The sequence below is a fragment of the Bombus flavifrons genome, chromosome 1, assembly GCF_040668555.2.
Source record: "Bombus flavifrons isolate JBK064 chromosome 1, iyBomFlav1_principal, whole genome shotgun sequence".
Lineage (NCBI taxonomy): Eukaryota > Metazoa > Arthropoda > Insecta > Hymenoptera > Apidae > Bombus > Bombus flavifrons.
Window position 1 is genome coordinate 21,811,591 of NC_138442.1, and position 14,363 is coordinate 21,825,953.

At 39.7% G+C, this 14,363-nt stretch overlaps 1 long non-coding RNA gene across 1 annotated transcript in view; it reads right to left on the minus strand.

The window, feature by feature from the left end:
• The window catches only part of LOC138181675 (uncharacterized), a 64,702-nt gene extending 50,672 nt beyond the window's left edge, over positions 1 to 14,030 (minus strand). The window contains exon 1 of the long non-coding RNA XR_011173574.1: positions 13,835 to 14,030. This is a non-coding gene — a long non-coding RNA (uncharacterized LOC138181675). The remainder of the gene's footprint in view (positions 1 to 13,834) is intronic.
• Between the last annotated feature and the right edge of the window lie 333 nt (positions 14,031 to 14,363).

The following is a 14,363-nucleotide window of genomic DNA, read 5'->3' on the forward strand; positions in this document are numbered from 1 at the left end:
CTGAAAATGCTCCCCCGCCCCCTATTATCCTCCCTATTATCCCCCCCCCCAAAGGCATACAGCGCCCAAAATGTAGACTACCGATGAGTCCTGTTTTGCGACCAAGTTTCAGGACAAAAAAATCAACCAAAAACAAAATTACATAAAAGCTCCGCTCCCCAACAGCTTAAATCCAAAGAATAGATTTAAAATCTCAAAAAATGTAAAACGCCGACACATAATATAGTACGGCTACGTCGTACCGTCGCGTATCGGTACTTTTGCCTAGCACACCATTACCAAAATTCACAGTTTATTATGAATACCAAAATGTAACGAAAATTGTATCCTTGGTTAAATAAACATTATTAAAAAAAAAAAAAAGGCGCTGAAAATGCATAAGTCCTGTTTTGCGACCAAGTTTCAGGACAAAAAAAATCAAGCAAGAACAAAATTACATAAAAGCTCCGCCCCCCAGCGGCTTAAATCCAAAGAATAGACCTAAAATCACAAAAAAATTGTAAAACACCGACACATAATATAGTATGGCTACGTCGTACCGTCGCGTATCGGTACTTTTGCCTAGCACACCATTACCAAAATTCACAGTTTATTATGAATACCAAAATGTAACGAAAATTGTATCCTTGGTTAAATAAACAACATCAAAAAAAAAAAGCGCTGAAAATGCTGGTTTTCAACCGATCGCCAGGGTTAAGCAGCACGCGACACGGACAGGTACTAAGATGGGTGATCGCCCATTAGACTTCTGTGCGCCGTTGGCACCACCTTTTGTCCGGCATTACCACGCCACTTTTCCCCAGAGCGACCTGGTGTCCGTGCGGATTTCCTCCATGTTAATAAAAAAAAAAAGAGAGAGATACTTGTATGTGAGTATCAGTGTGTGGAGGTATGTGTGTGCGCGGCGTCTCGAAAACAAGTAAATGTAAACTGTTCAGTCGGTTAACAGTCGGGGTAGAGAAGAAAGTGCTGAGACGCGAGCAAGTGTGTATCGATGAATATCTTAGAAATCGTCCATAAAATAAATATATAACTATTCTAATATCAATTCCAAGTGTAAATCTAGTGTTCCTATAACATTATTTCGGCTACCAAGATACACGGTTCTCAACAAGTAGATGTCGTATAATGATATTTTGCTTCAGAGATGGAAGAAGATAGAATCGACGTTACGATCAAACACGCGTAACGTTCGACGCATCACGATTGTAGAAAATACAATAATCCTATACAATTTATTTATTCATGGATATACCGTCGCGAGCAAGAAAGCGCTCTCAAGCCATTTAGTTGCCGCGAGAGCAGTTTAGAAGCACGCGAGATCGTTTTAGCCGAGAGCCCAAGATGCGTGTTGGCAAGTCCAACAAATAGCATTGGTGAATTAATTATTTGTAATTACTTCAAACTCCATATTTTAAAAGAGCGTAATTACACCGCTGTGAATAGAGTTTAATTTTAATGCAAGAATGAAATATCGAAGTTGCAGATAACAAGGAAAGGAAGTATTTGGATCCCGGAGAATTACAGAGTAACACGCGGACGCGAAAATACGAACGTAATCTATCGCGTAGTCTTGCGTCGGATAAACGACGTCGAATCCGTTCCTGTGAAGTAAAAACGAAATCTTCCGTAATGGTCCACGGAAACTCGAAATGGCTCCCGGTTGGTACGTTTAATTCCAGTTCCGCGCGAAATTAGTATTCACAGGGCGAACTCTAGTTCCCCGAAGTTATTATCATACGATAGGAACATTCGTATCCCGGACATTGATTTATTAAAGCAACCGATAACCATGAATTAGTTACGCGTAACGCATGGCTCTGCCTCAATTGCTCGACTAATGGGGAAAAGCTCGAAGGAATGGCATTTTTCTGTCTTTTTTTTTCATTTCATCCGTGACGAAAGTAATAAAACTAGTGAAAAGGATCGATAAAATTATTTCGCCGGAGTAAACCGAGAGGAAATTCTATTTTTGCGTGAAACCGCCGACGAAATAGCGAAAAATTGAACCGTTACGTTCGGCTGGAATTTGCACGAGTAGCAACGCTGGTAATTTTTTAAATTCCATCGATTGAAATTGTTTCACGAGTGAGATGATCGCCGATATCCATTGCTAGGACACGAGATATTGTTGTTATCCGTTTTAGCGTGTCCATTAATCCGTAATATAAAACAGATAGTTTACGCGAACCGATCTCGGCTATTATTTCCGAAAGAATGATATTAATCGCGAAAATCAATTAAACTTTAATATCGTCGCTGTTTTTGACGAGCCTGCGTTACAGTAACGCGAAAAGATTGCTTCGTCGATGTATCGAAATAAAGAGTCGTTATTGACCGTCGTATAACTTCTTAATTATCGTTTTCACGGTGGAAAACGAGATACTTTATTGCTGTTAAACCCTGTAGCAGAAGACTCTCTTTTTTTTCTAATTCAAACGGCGAAGATTACCGCGGACATCCACGTATAATATCTTTTTACGAAATACGAGAGAGGCATCTGATTTAAGAGAAAAGTTGAAGATATAAAATAGAAGACGTTGGCGCTTTCGAAGAGTTAGAGAACGAGCGAGATATGAAAGTTGGCTTGTCTTTGGTTCAACCTTTAAAGTGAAAAAGAACATTCTTTGAAACTACTTCGTTCTCTTAATCTATATAATGAGAATATGTAATTTAAAGGATCGTATCTTAACTATGGCTAAGGGGCTTACATCTTAATTATTTCTTTCGGACGCTATGAATCTACCAGTGGAAGAAATTTATTGCGAAATTCTATGCAAACAGTTTCGAAACTTTTTATCGCTTCGCTCGATTTCCTATCTTTCGATCTTAAAAGCTTAATTCTATTTCTTCTAAAAATATACACAGATATAAATTGTCGATAAAAAGAGAAAGAAAATATAAAAGAATTATCTTTGAAACGATATTAAATATTATACTAGCGTAAGAAGAATATCATCATCGTAAAAATAGAGAAACATAGAAAATAACGTACTGTACTACGTCTTTGAAATTTGTAAGAAAGTACATTGAATTCGTCCTATATCGTAGACACAGTGTTCAAGTTCATAGGATGTTGTAATCGTCGGATCTGCCAGCCAACTAGAGCAATTCTATCTTGCTTCGTCGAGGGAGTACAGACTGCTTCCTTCCTTTCATCCTTTTTATATCTAAAGGAAAAACGAGCCAGTTAGGAGAGAAAGTTCGTATTCTAAGCACGTGTTGACCTATTTCCATCGATTAACAATGAGTTATATAGGTCTATAAACCTTCGTACTTTGACGGCAAAATGGCGCATCGACCACGGAACCTTGTCGCGCTGTCTGACAGTGATCGATTAGTATCGAGTGCTGACAGATGATCGCGATGCGCGCTTTGCTAGACAAATTTTTATGCGTTTGAATTTCTCTTCAAAAGATAGGAACAAAGAAACTTTAGCAGGACAATGATTAGACAAATATCAGTTGGTTTTCTGTTTAGAAATTTCGTCTATATTCGTAAGCAGGTTTTATCAGGATTTTTTATTCATATTTTCTTCAGGATTTTTATAGCTTATCATATACTTTTAAATACTATTTTAACGCAAACACGGAGGAACACCGATCTTCGCTTAGAAATCCCAAACTCGTAAATAATTATACTCGTTAGTGAAAATAATATAGTTTGCTAATTTGTTAACGGGTTAAATAATCAACTGAGTTAACAGTGTTAACGACTTCAGACACGATGAGAGGTAACTGAATGTATTTCACTCAGGAATGGAAGAAAAAGTAGGATATTTGAATCCTTCAAAAACGATTATTTATACGATGTATGTAAAAAAGAAGTAAATAAGTAATTATGCGTAGAAAAGAATTTCACACTAAAATGCTACACATCGGAAGAACTCGGATAAAATCTTGAGAAAAAATTCTGAATGCAAAAAGACCTAAAGATATTTTAACAGAAAGATCTGAAGGCTACATACGCTTGCTACACGGTGGAACGTTGAAATTCCAGAGTGTAAAATTTCGTCGTTCGCGGAACCTGGATTTTCGTGGCATGTGTTCAGAAAGGCTTTTACATGCATCTCAAAGAAACTTCGTAGGACCAAACGTCATCTGCATACTCGATGTACAAACTGTACTACAAACGAGATAAAAAGACCGACGTTCTTTCGGTGAACGTTCACGCTGCAAATAGCGTAACGAGTGCAGCCCAACGAAAAATACTAGTTCGATACTACTTGGTTTCTTCCATGTTCGTGCGTCGAGTTTTCTGATCGAAGCGATAAATATATTTCCTATCGATGTGAAGTACGAGATACAATGGTGAACAACGATCGAGATCGCTTAATTAATCGATTAAAAATTATGCGCGTAAAGCATTTACATTAAAAATAGTAGCCCGTACAATTTCTTTCTTCCAATTGTATCAATGTATTATGTTTCCCACTATAATTAAAGCGCCTAGTCGCTATATTCAAGAGAATATACAATTACTTTGTAAATTTATTAAACGCGAAATTGTCTGCACATTAAATAAGTTTAATATATAATAATTTAATATAATTTGATTGAAATATTTTAATCCCTCTTCAAACATAAAGCAGCACATAGAGTCGCGACGAAAATAAATATTCCGAACATCTGCTTTAAAGTAAACCGCGAGAGACAGGGTTAAAATCCTTGTAGCCTGACGAGCGTTCTTAAAAACGGTTGAACATTGAAACAAATCCATCCACTCTAAATTCATTCTTTCCTAAACAACTAACCCAGTAAATAATAATAGACAAAAGACGCACACGTACGTTCGTTCTTCATACGATAAAATCATTTGCATTGTCATTTACGTCTACCATAAATTAACGAAGTAGCACTGTAAAGCACGTAACTACGCGAAAACTCGCAATTGCCTCGTATCAACAACTACGTCCATCCGGATGCCCGAAACATTTGCAAGTATCAACAGTAGTACATACATCGAAAGACCAGGTTCATATCGTAAATTACTCTATAAAATTAATCTGACTTTACCACAAATCAAAACAGCGAACCAGCCAAATTTATAATACCAATCAACCGACGCTCCTTGTCAAGCAAGAAGTTCGCGTAACAGTTCTCTGTTGTGCTCGGTTCAACAGGCCAGCCAGAGCGGTTCGTTGACCCTTCTAATTACGCGCCACCACTTAATCAGCGCCGATAAATCAAGCCCGGAGGAACGAAACACACGCCTCGAGCATCTTGTTGCCACGTGAAAAGCGGTCTGGCAACACGCAGGAAAGGACGTACCGCGTTTAAGGCGTCTACGATCGGACAAAAAGGACGACGTAATGGAAATGGGTATCGATGAAGTTTAATCGAACCATTGTCCAACGAGCGGGATCTGTATGCATGATAGGTGTAAGGGGCTTCGGATATTGGCTGGCGAACGACAGTCGGTTGTCGCATTCAGGAGCGGATTTACGCGGATCATTGTTATGGGTTGCTTCGAATTCTCGGGTATACGACAGTATCCAAAGTTGCATTTGAAGCGAATATGCTTCGTTTCTCTTCTAAAAGTGCGTTTATTTGCTCAGATTATTACACGTAATATACAGTGAAACTAATTCGCACGATGTTAAACGTGAAACAGTAACGTATCATGAATTAATGCCTCGAAAATTGTCTCGATCACACGCGTTCGTTTGCCTCCTCTGACCGATTCGACGGACGTCATACGTTCAAATTTATTTGGTATATATTCATGTAGTACATCGATTATTTGCCAGATAATTGAAATTCATAGGTAAATTTCTATGTTAACGAGCCGTGTTTAACGAAACTTTGTTGAGACTTATTGCCACTACCTGTGCGCTTATTTTTGTCCCCGACTGTACTTATTTATCGCGAATTATTTTAGCGACGCGCCTGCCGGAAAAACTTCGCGTAGCCATTTTAACGGTCATAAAAACGGCAACTCTCGAGCGAACAGCGTAATTAAGCGCGGTAACGATACCCACAGGCTTATTCGTTTCACCCCTTTGTTCCTGCTCGTGGCCGTCGTGGTTTGGCTCGAGGGGATTTAACTGACAATTTTTACTGTCGCAATGAATGCCTCCACTCGTCGTACACACGCCCCCGGCGTGGCCCTCTCGACGACGGGTCGAACGCTCCACTCTCGTTCAACTTGTTCACAGGCAACCGTGAAAACGGCGGGTTAACTTGTTCTTCTCTGTGTGACTTTTGTATTTACCGAGTGTAAGGAAATAGGGGATGAAAGAAGGGATGTTTGATCAAAAGATTATAGTCGTTAGCTGATGATTGGTGGTACGTAAGAGAGGAAGAAGAAAGAGCCAAGAAGGAGAATCGCGATATTTTAGAAAGTTAAGCATTGTTTATGGCGTGTTTTCAGCCATTGGACTAGATAAATCGGTTACCATAATTGTAATGAATCGAAGGGATGTTATACGTAGGAACGATAGGAACGATGAACGAAAGCATCCAGGCAATTTATTCTTCTTTCACTTGGTGATGCTTCATGGAGGAAACAGAAATGTTAGTAACTTCATTTTACAGATACCTAGGTACATCCTTAAATACGTTGAATAGCCATAGCGTTTTTGTATCGTTTGAACAACACAAGTTGCTCTTAAAATTAAGTAACACGCGAAACAGATAGCTTTGTCGATTGAATTTCTTTTGTAACTTAATTATGAAAATTGTAATATCACAAATGCAAACTCGTAATATCACTGCTTTCGAAACATCCTAATCTAAAAAATAATAATACCGGACTATGTTGCAAAAGCACCAGGAAAATTCTAAAATGGTGCGGAAAAAATTCCAAAAATATGCCTATAAGATACTATATACGTCTGCGAGCTTATGAGCTTCCTGTTTCGTTTTAACGCAAGCAAAATCTGAAGTTGGAAACTCTTGGTTGAACACGACCGTTGCCTATCCGCAAGATGATACTCGTATGTGGACAAAGTAATTTATCTCGCGGTAACCAGCCTTATTTAGATGAATAGTTTCTGCTCATCTCGACCAACTCTACTTCTTTATTTAACGACCAATCTCCTGTGTAACGGACACATAATGGCCACGGTAGGAAAGGTAAAATGTTTTCAAATGGAAACCGGTCGAGCGAATAACGAGAACGACGTTCGAACGTGCAAATTTCGGAAGACTCGAACGACTGTAAGAATCGTTAATTACTACGAGCACGATCACTCGCGCGCAACGAGCAGATGACAAGGCGAGGTTTCGCGCGTTTCCAAAAAGAATACCAAGCTCGTTGCAACCCTTTCTGCGATGTTTCGTCACGTCACGACGCTAGACGCGAATAACACACCGTCGTAAATCACCATTAATTTACGCGCGGCGAAAAAAACAAATTGGATCGAGAAATTAAAAAGCGTTTGCCGTTTTGCGCGAATAATTATTGCCGGCCTTGTTTCTACCAAACCGTACGCATTAATCTCTCAGCCTTGGTGGGTCATCGTTATCCAAGCAACGTAAAAGATCCGGAAGAACAGGAATTTACCGCGAGGTATAATTTTACAAAGTGTCGCGACTTTCAGACTCGTTAAATATAACACGGAGGGTGTGACAGAGATTCTTTGGAATCTCGAAAAACATCGATAGCGGTGAAATATCTCGAAGATCAGGATTCCAGGTATTCGAGGAATTCGCTTTATTGCCGCAATAAATTGGAGAGTGACGTTGCATCGAAACAGAGGGAAAAACTGTGTGATCGATCAGAGGTGATGGAAGCGTCCGAGCTTTTTGAAGAATAGCCCTTTGAGGCGAACAAAAGAGATTCGATGGAAACTTGAGGACACTTTGCTGAAATAAAAGCAATTAATCCCTCGGCGATGTTGCAAATGTTAATTCTGAATTCTTTTATGCAGCGTTCAGCAGCGTACGGCGTCGCCTGTAAGGCCGCAACGTGGATTAGCCGACGATGAGTTTCAGCGCGTGCAAAATGTCGAAAACGCGAACCAGCCGTCGACAAATACTTTTCTTATTGCGTCGGCGCTCACGTTTATCGTAATATGTGATTTTTTGTCCTGTCTTTGCAAGTTTCATCGCTTGCCAAAATTTCATTATTTGCGCTACAAAGTTTACGTCTAATTAAACCGGAATTGTAATCGCACTTTACGTAATTACTAATTGCAACGTACGTATGCGAGAGAAAGTTTACGTTACACCGAGTAAAACAGGAAATTCCAGCAGAGAATCGAAGTCTGACAACGGTTGATTCGAATGCTCGTTTAACTAAGCGATGCGATGGTACGATTTTCCTTTATAATATAAAACATTTAGTCGGTTTCCATTTGTTCGCAACTATTGATACAGATGTACGCGTACGGTGTACCAAAAATTGCAAACTGCTACGTATTTTCCATAAAACGGCGAATAAAATATTTAAAGCTTCGATAATCACCTACGTTCGACTCTATTTCAATTCCATTGGGAAATAATAATTTATCTGAGCGATTCGGTATTTTAATTATATTCCAGAAATTATATATTCCTTCGAAATATTACATGTGTTCCGAATTACTGCAGAATTAACAATGCAACCGTTGATAAATCAACAAACGAAAGCATATTTTAATTCGCCATCGGAACGATGTTTCCATTCAAAAAGTTGGAAAATTGATAATCAGATCGGAAAAGCGATAACGGAATATATCAACGGAGTCTTGGCACGAATCGTTTTCAAGCGTAATTGCCACCTTTTGAACTGTTTCTGGCAAAGATACACGATCGAGTGTCGTGTCACACGCGAAGTGAATCGATACCCGATTGTCTCGGCATCCAACGGTTTTCCGATTATAGAACTGTTATGATCAATCAGTTTTACGCGTTTCGTGTGACGTTAATCCGTTCGTTTCGAGATTCCGCCGGCTGCTTCGACGATTCCGGTCGACGTTTATTTGTACGCGGTGAATTTAGCAAGAATCGCAAGTTCGCAACGGCAATACGACCGTTTCAAATACTGGACCGCGTTCATTTGTCGCAGAGATTTGCTCGTTAAATCTCACGTAAACCAATTTTGCTTGAACATTTCATTGCGCTGGAAGTTTCGCAACGAACATGCCGTTATGCCCATAATAGGCGAAATTTTTGGCGCAAACTCGCGGTTTAAATCGCATCACCACCGTAAACCCTTCTTTAACGAGGATTTTGCATTTTCCAGACTTTCACGCGCAGATTCATTGTATTATTCTCTTTGAACTATTTGGCTATAGCTTGGCTCCGTATAATTATTCTTTATTTCAAGTAAAACAGAACATATAGCGTCTATATACGATATACACATACTCACAAAAGTATTAAAACTATTAGAATACTAGAAGTATTAGGAAAGTTTTATATAATATATATCGCGCTTCTTGGACGAAGCTTTTTGAAACTCTATTAGCGTTATAACGGAGAAAGACTGTGCTAATTACATCGGTACGGTTTGAAATAAATCCGAAAATTGTCGCAGAGGTTACAAAACATTTGCTACAAACGTATACTTTGTGCAAAATTAGTATACAGCGCGAATAGTATCTTAAGCATATAATTAACGCTGAAGTTGGTCTCATTAAATATCGTAACTTATCGCTAATAGTACAACGACTGTTCAAATATTTTGATTATTTTTGCACTTGTAACAAATATCTCGTAATTTCTGATTCTTTTCGCGTTCGTTCCACATTTTATCGATACAACCACGATGATCGTGTCTCGTTACAATGTTAACGATATTTGAAAATGTTTTCTATACACGTATAATATGTGTATGTAATGCGTATACCAAGTAAGACGTTAAATCAAGCGAACGGAAGCTCGATGGGAATACGATCATCGGATATCTTCAGCGCATAATGAATGTCGAAATATGGAAGGACGAGACAATAATGGTTCTTGTGGAAAGTAAGAATTAATCTTTTTAACGACGATAGATACGTATGTGGTATATTCGCATCGCTTCGGAAACATAACTAAAAGTTTGCATAAATGTGCGACTTCGTTACCGCCACGAATGAATTATTCGAATGGAATCTTCGTAGCCGAGTAAAGTATTTACAAGAATACTAAACCCTCTTTCATGCTCGAATTACGTGCATCGGACAAAGTTAAATCCTTTGAAATAACAGCTTCGAAATTTTGCTGCTCCATCCTTTTAGTAAAGAAAAGCAACCTAACCCCTGCCATGTCAAAGTTTCTATAGCTGCAGATATTCTCGGAATGTGAGTAAGATCTTCGAAAGTTACATAAAACCGTCGAAAAAGAAAATCTTCCGAAACAGATACGTGAAGAATAAAAAAGCGATTCTGGGATCGATTGCGAAAGGAACATTTCTATTAATTTCGTTTTAATTCTTACCATTATCTGTTATTAAAATTAAGAAGTTAGGATGTATGGAAAATAAAATATTAATTATAATTATTAAAGTAATAATTGATCTAAGACGTACAAGCGGCTATGTATAAGGATGAAAAAAAAAAAAAAAATACAACGAATTCCAATTTCATCGTCAACGTGCTGTCTTCCGTGAACCACTAATAATACTTAAACGCATCGACGATAGAACGAAACAAGGTGGAAAACAGGAGCGACGAATGTCGCGATTCCTGTCACGTATCGCGAAGGAAAGATGCCAGTAAGTATGCGGTACTTGAGTCAATCGGTGGAGATATTTTTTCTGCTCGACGAATGATTGTAACGCGACACTGACAGAGTGACACGATCGTATTTCCCTTTCCACGCAGTATCCGCCCTTCCCTGCTTCTAGGTTTCTCAAAAAATCAACAAAATCGGCTGTGTGCAACACCGCAACATCGAAGTTCGTTCACGTTCCGAGCAGCGTCACTCCCGAAATTCAATTCGTTGTTCGCCCTCGTTTTCGTTTTCGTTTCACGTCTTTGTATCGGAACAAAAGGACACTTCGGTTGTCGAAACTTCTTCTACGAAACTTCGTTTGGAGACCGAGGCTCGACGCGATAGTCTGAATCGTTGTAAAGCAACGAAGCTGTTGACGAGGAATTTAAATTCTGCTGCGGAATTCGTCGAAAGAGGAAAATTCGTCGTCGTCACGGTCCTTACACGCGTTTATAATGAACTCTCCGGTTAAACTACGCTTGACGCTTCGACGAAGCTTCGGCTTAATCGTCAACCATTCCCCGAGCTTGTACTAGGATTACACGGTCTCTTGTCCGGTATAGATACAGCGACTGTTTCCTCTTGCGTGCAGCGGAAAATAAATTCGAGGCCGAAGCCACGAAATCGCGTGTAAAGGTGAAATTCGAGGGCTTGGTTCTCCGCTTCGATCCGAGGATTGATCGAAAATCGATGGACTTGGTCTTTAAAGTCTCGTTAATAAAGGAGTTACACGCATGTATCATGTTGATGTATCGTTGCTCGACTAATCGTACAGATTTGTTCAAGTTTTTGCGCAGATTCTCGTTGAAAGATTACAGTACTAAAAAGCGTGAATGGACCAAAAATACGGTGATTTTAGGATGACTCGATCTGTGAGATAATTTAATAACGACTAAAATGTAATTAACGATATAGACGCCAAATTGGTTTTAAAGTACAGGTTGCTGATGATTTGAAAAATAAACTAACGTTGCAACCATATGGTATTCCAGTAACATTATCTTCCTGCAAAGAATATAATAAAAATGGATACAAGGGTCGATGGAGACGACGAGAAAGACGCGTGTCGACTACGCAAGATAGAAACTTGCGAGAATGAAAAATAAAATACTCTGAAATAATTTGTATGTATGATGGAAAAGGAGAAAAGTAGAGTGACAATTTTTCTTTAGACTTTTGGATTAACAGGTTTTTGCGTTACGTCTGTTATCTTAGAATCAAGGTCGTCTTGAATCTTATTAGAGTTGCCTAACAATCCGTATCTTTGTGTTGTTGTAAGTTGTACTACGAGCTTATTCTTACATGTAATCGATTACATCAAAGTAACGTGGGGAAATCGAAAACTACGTGGATTGGTCGCGATAGAAGACTGAATTTGCATATATGCGCAAATATGGTACAACGACACACGAACATCGACCAATAACCAATATCGTGAAATTAATCCACGAATTATCTGATTGGATCACGTTATGCCTCGTTCTACGTCGCTTGGTATAAAACTATATAATAAATTGTTATTATACTTATTTATATTACACCCACGATTAGATTTAATTGATTAATCTTCTTAATAGAAATTTATATACTACGTCAAACAGTATGATAAATCCATTTATGAACAACAGAGTAATCTGGTCGCATCAATTACAGAATTTACCTACGTATTGGATACTGCATTCTCGAACAATGAACCGCACTTCGTGGCTATGAATCAGAAAATACAATCAACGATTTAGCATGTAATCGGTTGTAAACTCTGCGTGTTTGCTATCTAGTAATCTCCTAAAAGCATGTTAGAGGCACTAGCAATATTATTTCTGTCGATTCTGCCGATACAATATGTTATAATTACTTGCTATTAACAAGGAACGATACCATGCTACGAACTTTTGTAATTTCAAGTTTTTGTTTCGATCGCGTTTCTTCATAGCTGCTGTCACAAAACCGGATACGTTTTAGTTCGAAGGTAAAGCAGAATAAAAACGCTGTTAATAATAGAATTTTTCCTACAACAAAGAACCAAACTTCCAACTATTTATTTTTCTTCTTCTTCGACGATAGGAAGCGAATAAATTGACTTGCACAGCGTTAACCGTCAACGTTTTTTCTTTGAGTCGCAGAGATCTTCGAACTTTGTTCTTCGACGGAATAGCAACGACTGCAACGTGAAAAGAACGATCGTGCTGAACCGATAAAAAATACGAATTAAAATTAATGAAAGAGGAAAGTCGTGAAACTTGTAGTGTATCGCGAATCGGATATTCAATTAGGATTCGAGTTTCAGCCAACTTGAACACTGGAAAATCGTTCCGCCGCATTTTTATCGGCAACCTCGTTCGACCCAGCTACTGGCTACTCCTACTTTTTCCACCAACTCGAATCGACCTTCGCCTCTAATACGACCCGATATGCTACGCATTCGCGCGCCATGTAAATGTTTTTACTCGAATGGAATCGCGCAATCCAGACGAGTCTACGTTTCGAGGAGACTGAAAAATCGTGTGAAATCGAATACACAGGTAGTTGCGTTTGTAGCGGTAATTGTGCTGCTCTTCGGCATCCTGTTATAAAAGCTGCTACGCGACACCTTTGCAACGCGATACGTTACTAAGCCGAATTCCGATCCTGCTATCTGGCATCGATCAAAACTGGCCGAAAGGCAAACATCCCGGCGAAATGGTATACACGATCGTAAAAAGACAAACAAACAAGGGTTTCTTGTCGAGTCATGAGAGTGGAACTCATAAATCTCGACGATCAAGAGGAAAACTTTTCGAATAGCCGAGTGCCAAGGACGAACGCGATTGTCGGTCTCTCTCGCGCTCAAGAATTGATGTCCGACGTCGATCAACGTTTTGCATGCCCCAACTTCGTACTCTATCTAAAATACCGTCAGTTAACCCAGATACGTAGCGCTCGACCGTCAAACACCGTCTCGCGCAAGTTCCTGTAAAAACATCTGTCTTGGCAAACGAGAACATCATCGAGGTGATCTATCACCGAGGAAACGACAACGTTCAAACATCCACGACGAAATCTCCTCTTTTCGTTTTATACGTTTTACCCTTCGAACATCTTATGACACGCGAAAGCTTGGTTTTTTTTCGGTCGTTACGATTGCGAAAGCGACAACGAAGCAACTGCGAACAACCGCAACCCTTTGTCAATCACTGAGACAAAATTTCACTCACGAAATCTCGGACACGTACGTTCCATCCACGACGTCCAATTGGAAATAAACGAGGCGTTGGGCCTGTCTGTGGAATTGCACGAACTCGCACTGCAACTTTGAAGATGCACGGGAAAAACGAACGAACGAGCGAAAGTCCCCGAACCACGGAGTCGGGTGTGCGCGGATCAACGGGACGAAAGAGGCACCTCGAGGCGCCAGAGGCCAGTCGCGAAACGCGAACCAAACCCAACTGAAGTGCGACGTTTCTGTACCCGCGACCGCGCCCCCGCCATCACCCCCCTACCCCCATTAAAACCACCCGCGCACGCGTTTCGCTCCGGAAGTCGGATGCGGGGTTGCTCGCGTCTTCTTCTCCGAAGGTTGGCCACGATTAGCGCTCGACATTTCACAATTTTCCAAGGAGAAAGTTTAAGGGATCGCGTTGACTTCGTACAGGATACCGTTCGCATGGTTAGAGTGGAGTTTTCGACGATTTAATCGCGCGAATATTGGAAAATTAATTAGTTTAGGCGAATAACTTGAGATTAGACGTTGCGGTATTATAG